Here is an 8,456-nt window from a genome sequence, read left to right as displayed (position 1 = left end):
AAGATGCATACACTAAGTGTGTTGGGAAATCAGAAATAATGCCTGTAGGAAGAAATATCAGTAGGATTAAATGTCATTAACAAAGGAATGATCCATTTCAGAATAGGGGTGTTGGTTAAGACAACACCCCTATTCTTGGTTGTATACAACCAAGAACAGCTTAGGGTGCTAAACAAATACAATAAAGAAACTTCAAAACCACTGGCTCAAACACTGTGGAAGCACCTACAAAATTTGGGATTAACCCGCTTTTCAAAATCTCGTGGAAAAAGATGGGGGCACCGCAAATGGCTGAATAGGACTAACAAGCATGATACTAACATTTACACTCAACCTGGATTTGGATCTATTACTTTGTTTACTGCTCCTGATACTGCTAAAATCACTGACGACAATTCAAAGGTTATTAAAGGGAGAAAAGTAAATTTTTTTCTACTTAATGCTCAGTCTGTTAATAATAAAACTTCTATGCTCACTGATTATTTTTTGCAAATGGATTTTGATCTTGTTGCCTTGACTGAAACATGGCTTCCATCTGATTCAAACAAGAACAAGCAAGTTATCGGTGATTTGTGTATGCCTGGTTATGATATATACCATGTTCCGCGCGTTGGTAGACCTGGTGGCGGTGTAGCTATTTTGCACAAAAGTACAGTCGCTAGGGATACAACATCTTCTTACAATGCTATATCTTTCGAAAGTCTTTCCTGTGATTTCTCCTTTGGCAGTTTGTCCACAATCAGAGTCGTAGTAATATATAGACCACCTTATAGTACAAAGAATCGTGTCACACCCAAAACTTTCTTTGAGGAAATCTCCGATTATTTGAACGTCCTGTCAGCCTCAAGATGTAAACTATTGATCGTCGGTGATTATAATTTTCATTTTGATTCTGTAAGTGATAGATTCTATCATTATCGATGTTACCAACTTGGATCAATTTTTAACTATGCCAACTCACATTAGCGGACACATTTTGGACTTAATTATTGCACGTCTTTCTGATGAAATTGTGGTTTCTAAATCAGTTGAAGTAGATAGTTTTTAACCGGATCAAGCCGCAATTATTTGTAAATTGAACCTAAATAAGCCTCAACTAACTAAAAAGTTGATTGCATACAGGAAACTTAAAGACATTAAACATATTGATTTCTCCAGTGATCTAGATAATCTCATAAACTGTGGTCTCTCCTCTGATCTGGATACTGATTTGGATACCATCATCAACAATTATAATACTTCACTTGAGTGTACTCTAGAGAAACATGCCCCAACTAAAACTCGTTTTATGACAATCCGGCCATCTTGCCCATGGTATTCAACAGAAATCGATCAAGCAAAGAAGTTTAGAAAAAGACTTGAGCGTCAATGGCGGAAAACTAGATCTGAAATGCATCGCAATCTTTTTAAAGATCAACGCCAGCACGTCTTCAAAATGATAAGTGATGCCAAGGTTTTACACTATCGCAATAAAATATCAAATTGTACAAATCAAAGAGAACTTTTCACATTGTTGAGCACCTTCTTCACCAAAAAGGAAAACCAAAGCTACCTTCCCACATATCAAAAGAAGGACCGACTCGCTACATTTCTTCATCTCAAAAATTGAAAAGCTACAGGGAACCCTTGATCATGATTCAAAAGATCGTAACTGTAACAATATCAAATGTTCTAATGATATTTCACCGACTGAAGTTCTTGATGTGCCGCTTCCGGCATCTGAGGATGAATAAGAGAAATTATTGCCTCATCTCCACCCAAATCATGTGATCTCAATCCTGTTCCAACTTGGCGCTTAAAGAAACATCTGAGTGTTATTGTTCCAGTTGTTACTATTATCGTTAATCTTTCATTTGAATCAGCTACCTTTCCATCATGCTTTAAAAGTGCTCTTGTAACACCACTTCTAAAGTAACCATTCATTGGACCCTGAAAACTTAAATAACTATCATTATGTCTCAAATTTGGCTTTTATCTCCAAGATCATTGAAAAAGTTGTTTTACATCGTCTTTCTGACCACATGGCTGACAACGACCTTTACGAACCATTTCAGTCCGCCTACAGAAAACATCATGGGACAGAAACTGCACTTTTACGTGTCCAAAATGACATTTTGCGTATTATTGATGATAAACATGGTGCGTTCCTAGTCTTGTTGGATTTGTCTGCAGCCTTTGACACCATAGACCATGGTGTCCTATTATCACGTCTTTCATCCATCGGTGTCAGAGGCAGCGCTCTAAAATGGATGGCCTCGTATTTAAATGGACGAACACAGGCTGTTAATATACATGGTTGCTTATCATCCTTTATACCACTCCGTTTTGGGATTCCACAAGGCTCTGTACTTAGACCGCAACTTTTCACTATCTATCCTGCACCTACTGTATTGTCAATATTGCCCATAATCACGGAATAAAAGTTCATATGTATGCTGACGACACACAACTCTACTCACCTTTTGATCTACACTGTAATGAATCTGAAGCTAACGCCCGCAAACAAAAGGAATTATGTATTGCTAATATCAAAGCCTGGATGACCTATAATAAACTAAAGCTCAATGACAATAAAACAGAGTTCATGGTCATATCTTCAAAATATCATCAGTCCACATCCACAACCACCTGATTACAATCTGTTTCAACGCTGATTCCTGCTTCTCCTAGTGCTCGTAACCTCGGAATTGTATTCGACAATACGTTGTCTATGGACGTTCACGTCAAAAACATCAACATATTTCCATATCAGTAATATTAACAAAATCCGGAAAATTCTGAATGACAAGACTGCAGCTACACTTGTGCATGCTTTAGTTACCGCACGACTTGACAATGGGAACTCACTATTACATGGTATTAACGAACAACAACTGACATAAGCTCCAACGTGTTCAGAATTCAGCTCCTCGCATGTTAACACGGACCAGAAAATTTGACCACATTTCACCAATATTGAAACAGCTCCACTGGTTACCAATTCCCCAACGAATTCAATTCAAATTTCTGCTGCTCACCTGGAAATCATTTAACGAAATGTCGCCTACATACATACGCAAACTATTATGCATGTCCCCAAACGCACTTTAAGATCAGCGGACAAACACCTATTAATTGTACCTAGGACTGCATCTTCATACCGTGATCGCGCATTCTATGCAGCAGCACCCAGGCTCTGGAATGCATTACCAATTGAACTCCGCAGATGCGTTACGCTTTATGTTTTTAAAAAGACTCCTAAAACACATTTATTTCAAGTTGCTTTTAATCATTAATTGTTTTTATCATTGTACTTTTATAATGTTGTTTTTTTGATTTTCCATGTTTAGTATGTTTGTGTGCGCCTCGGAATAGGTTTACCTAGATAGATGGCGCATTATAAATGCATTATTATTATTATAGCCATTACACACCCAGTTAATCTTACTAATAATTTCTGGTGGTCATAGTATAATTAGCGAAGTACAGTATCAAATATTTCTTCATTGTATTATCTAGGCTAATTATTTATTAGGTTGTATTTATTTATCATCATTATTTATTTAAGTACAGTGAATACAATCTAATACCTGTATTTATTTTTTACGTAAATTTATTAAGTATTATAGTACATTTAATAACACAACCTAATAATAAAAATAAGTTCACTTAGTTTTTTATTGCATTAACTAGGCCTAATTTATTAGGTTGCCATTTATTACTAAATTCACTCATAGAGCATCACAATTTCTGTTGTATTTCCTTAAGTATTAGGGCAAATAGAAAAGTTTATTAGATTATCACTCCCGCCCGCGTCAAAAATTCGGGAAATATTGATGCGGGAATAAAAAAATTTTTTTGCCGCATCAATTATTTCAACAGCATAAAAATAACAATGTAATTTTGTGACTTCAAATACATTTTCTTTAAAAATACTATAAAATTAAACTAGTTTTTATACAATATTTACTATTACTAGCCAAATATTAACAGTCCCTCTCTCATTGTTAAAAACAAAAGCTAAATAATATTCCCTCATCATTTTTTTTTTTAAAAGAGTGATAATCTAATAATTTTTTCTATGTTCCCTTAACTAAGCTATTTATTTATTAGGTTGTATTTATCTGTATTTATTTTACTAAATTTACCATAGAGCATCATAATTTCTGTTGTATTTCTTTTTAAGTATCATAGTAAGTGAATAAATACAATCTGGTTAGGTTGTATTAATTTAAGTACAGTAAATGCAATCTAATGATACGTAAATGTATTAAGTATTATAGTACATTTAATAACAATAATAATAATACAAACTAATAATAAAAATAAGTTCACTTAGTTTTTTATTGGATTAACTAGGCCTAATTTATCAGGTTGTATTTATTACCAAGGACCTGTTTCTTCTGGAAAGAAATAATCGATTAAAAATCGTTTTTTTCGATAAATTGCTTTTATTCTCGCAGTAGAAATGGGACCAGTTTGAAAAAAAGCCTTTAAAAAAATCTATTAAAAACACGCAATGGATAGCATGTTTGAACGGCATATAACAGATTTTGGTTGTGCCCCTTTTAGCTGCAACACAAAAAACGATTATCAGATGAAATGACCTCCTGGTCAATTACTGCAAAGACTAGATCGTATTAGGCGCGAACTTTCAAAACTTTCATGTCGTAGGCCTACAAGCTAAAAACGTCAACAAACATGAGGAGTGGCGAATTCGTTTTGTAATTATTTTGTGGGGGTGGGGGATATTGGGCCTAGGACTCTTCGCTCTTTTGGGCCTAACGTTGTCCTCGTTTGGTCATCGTTCATAATTGTGCCGATGAGCACAGCAGAAAACATTTGCCTTCTCGTCCCACATCGTATCTTACGCCTCGTCATGACAGTCCATGAGAAAGATACTATCCTATACAGTTAGGATAAAAACGTGTTAAAACAAAATGGTGACGTAATTTCCGTCATGAAAAAATAAAAAATGCAGTTGCAACGCCAGCAGGCTGTCTGGTACTCTGGTTAAAATAATGGTTTTAAAAAATCGATTATTTTGTGTTTATCAGTAGAAACACACCCTAAATTCACACATAGAGCATTATAATTTAGTTAAATAAATACAAATTAGTTAAGTTGTATTTATTTAAGTAAATACAATCTAAAAATTAGGATTATTAGTATTAGGCTGTATTTATTTAATTTAATGTACTGTACTATATAGTATCTGATACTTTAATAATAATTACAACCCAAATAGTATTTTGTTGTTTTAAGTATTGTACATTTAATAACAACCTAATAAATCAGCTAATTATTTAAATATGGCAATCTAATAATCAGGCCTATTAGGCTTTATTTATTTAATTTAATGTACTATATGATATTTTAAGTTTGTTGTATTAAGTATTGTAAGCTTAATAACAGCTTAATAAATCAGCTCATTAATATATATAATTATCATTTTATTATAAGATTTGTTAATTAAGTTGAATTAGTATAAGAAAGTATAATACATACTCCAAGTATTGAAATACACGCCATCGTGTTGGGATTCAATATTTCGACATTAATTATGTCATCAACAAATGATGACATAATTATTGTCGAAATATTGAATCCCAACACGATGGCATGTATTTCAATACTTGGAGTATGTATTATACTTTCTTATCTGAGATTAATCAGTGGACCTTTCGGTTTTTGAATTAGTATCATATATTAAAGTATTTATTACTTAAATATTCATCCTTTCGGTTTGTTGTATTTCTTTTAAGTATCATAGTACATTTACTTGAATTAAGACAGTCTGGTGAGGTTGTATTTATGGTCACCCTGCATTTATGCAAGTAAATACAATCAACTTGTATTTATTTACGTAACGTATTAAGTATTAAATTGTGTATTTAACAACAACAATAATACAAACTAATAACAGTATTTATCTTTTGTTAAACTTAAATAAACAACTAATAAAATTAGTTAAGATTATTGTATATATTTAAGTATGATACTAAATGGTAATGGAAATTGTTTGGTTCCTCACTGAATTGTATGTGTTCAGATAATGTTTAATGTTTTCCTTTGGTGAAATGAAATTCTATTTGAACTAATTCTGAAAATTGACATGGATATTATTCGTATGCACACAACACATTTTATAAAAAAAACTTTCACTAAGTATATTTATTTAAAAAGCATAATTAAGACCAGCATACAGTTATAGTTCTTTATCAATATTTAAATCTTACATTATAAAAATTATTTTTCTTAGGTATGCTCTATGTAAGAGAGCCACTTGATAATGACAATCCTCAGGCAGTGTATATCTTGTTTGCATTGCTTTTACCTGGATATTGAATACATTTTTTTTTTAATTAGGAGCCCTAATTTTACAAAATTAAACTCACAACCATAACCACTGATATAGTAGGCCTACATTTACTAATAACACAACCTAATAAATCAGCTAATTAATATCTTATTTATAATTGATTAAATAATACTAAAATTTATACAATGTAATAAAATTTGTTAATTAGGTTGTATTAGTATCAGTTATTTTTTATACTTAAATAATTATAACTTAATCAAATCTGATTATTTTATTAATTTAAGCATAACTAATGCTTGAATTAATACAACCTAATAAGATGTGTTAATTAGGTTGTACTCTGTTATTTTTTATACTCAAATAAATACAACCTAATAAAATTTGATTAAATATTTAAGCATAACTAATTATGTATTATAATTACAATTAATGCAATAAAAAGTGAACTAGTACTATTATTAGGTTGTATTATTATTGCTGTTACTGTAAATGCATTGTAATAATACTTAATACATTATGTAAATAAATACAGGTATTATTGATTGCATTTACTTGCATAAATACAGGGTGAACATAAATACAACCTAACCAGATTGTTTTTATTCAGGTAAATGTACTATGATACTGTACTTAAAAGAAATACAACAAACAGAAATGATGAATATTTAATTAATAAATAAATACTTCAATATATATGATACTAATTCAACTTAATTAACAAATCCTATTTTAAGTATTATGGATTAATAATTATGTTTAAATGAGCTGATTTATTAGGTTGTTATCAAATGTACAATACAACAAATAACAAATGTACAACAAACTTAAAGTACCATATAGTACATCAAATTAAATAAATACAATGAGTGCCTAATAATAATGAGGCCTAATGATTAAATTGTATTTACTTAAATAATTTGCTGATTTTATTAGGTTATTAAATGTACAACAAACTGATTTATTGGGTTGTATTTATTATTTAAGTATCATATACTATATAGTACAGTACATTAAATAAATACAGCCCAATAGGCCTAGTTATTAGATTGTATTTACTTAAATAAATACAACCTAACCAGGTTGTATTTATTTAACTAAATGAAATACAACAGAAATTATGATGCTCTATGAGTGAATTTGGTATTTAGTGATAAATACAGCCTACAGTAATACATTAGGCCTAGTTAATGCAATAAAGAAATAAGTGATCGTATTTCTATTATTAGGTTGTATTATTACTGTTATTAAATGTACTATAATACTTAATAAATTTACGTAAAAAATAAATACAGATGTTATTAGATTGTATTTACGGTGCTAAATTTAGTAAAATAAATATTTACAACCTAATAAATAATTAGCCTAGTTTAATAATACAATGGAGAAATAACTGATACTGTACTTCGGTAATTATACTATGAACACCAGAAATTACCATATGAGTAGGATTAACTGGGTGTGTAATGGTTCCTTGTCTTAACCAACACCCTTATTCTGAAATAAATCATTCCTTTGTTAATGACATTATTTCTACTGATATTTCTTCCTACTGGCATTATTTTCTACACCCTGTGTGTTTATGTGGGTAAAGATTTGAACACCCCCGCCCCCACTTTCTGGAAAAAAAGCCTTCCATCTTGGTTCAACCGCCATTAGGTTAAGTATGTGTAGTCATGGAGCTATACCTGTCTCTTATACACATCTAGATGTGTATAAGAGACAGCCCCCTGGCAAAAGGGCATAATAACTGACATTTTTGGCGAAATTGAGTTATATAGCCTAGTGTGGTCAGTACATCATGTTACACGTATGTTGACACAAAAAAAAATGTAAAAAAGTTTTTCCCTGGCTAGATAGGGGCATGGCAAAAGGGCATATATAACTACACAATTTTTAGTAAATTCCCAAGGCAAAAGGGCATAACTGCAAAAATAGTCTGTGATACGCTGAAGCATGATGTTCTTTCAACAGCCAACCAATCAGAAGAGAGCTTTCTCCCTGATTAATGGGGGTTGCTTGTTAACCCTCTAGATACCGTCTTCGACTGTAGTCAAAATTGACCTCAAACCGAGAATTCCCATTTTCGACTGCAATCGAAATTTCGTGACTAAAAAATAGGTGGTTTTCAAATCGCTCTTCTGTTTTTATTTTAGCT

General features: G+C 31.5%; 1 protein-coding gene across 2 annotated transcripts in view; it reads right to left on the bottom strand.

The window, feature by feature from the left end:
* The window catches only part of LOC117103428 (E3 ubiquitin-protein ligase CCNB1IP1-like), a 47,943-nt gene that overhangs the window by 22,613 nt on the left and 16,874 nt on the right, over positions 1–8,456 (bottom strand). The window lies entirely within an intron of this gene.

This window comes from Anneissia japonica, unplaced genomic scaffold (genome assembly GCF_011630105.1).
Source record: "Anneissia japonica isolate Jap-2015-1 unplaced genomic scaffold, ASM1163010v1 scaffold1272_len640109_cov177, whole genome shotgun sequence".
Taxonomy (NCBI): domain Eukaryota; kingdom Metazoa; phylum Echinodermata; class Crinoidea; order Comatulida; family Comatulidae; genus Anneissia; species Anneissia japonica.
The sequence above is the reverse complement of the archived record's forward strand: the minus strand, read 5'-3'. Positions and strand labels throughout refer to the sequence as shown.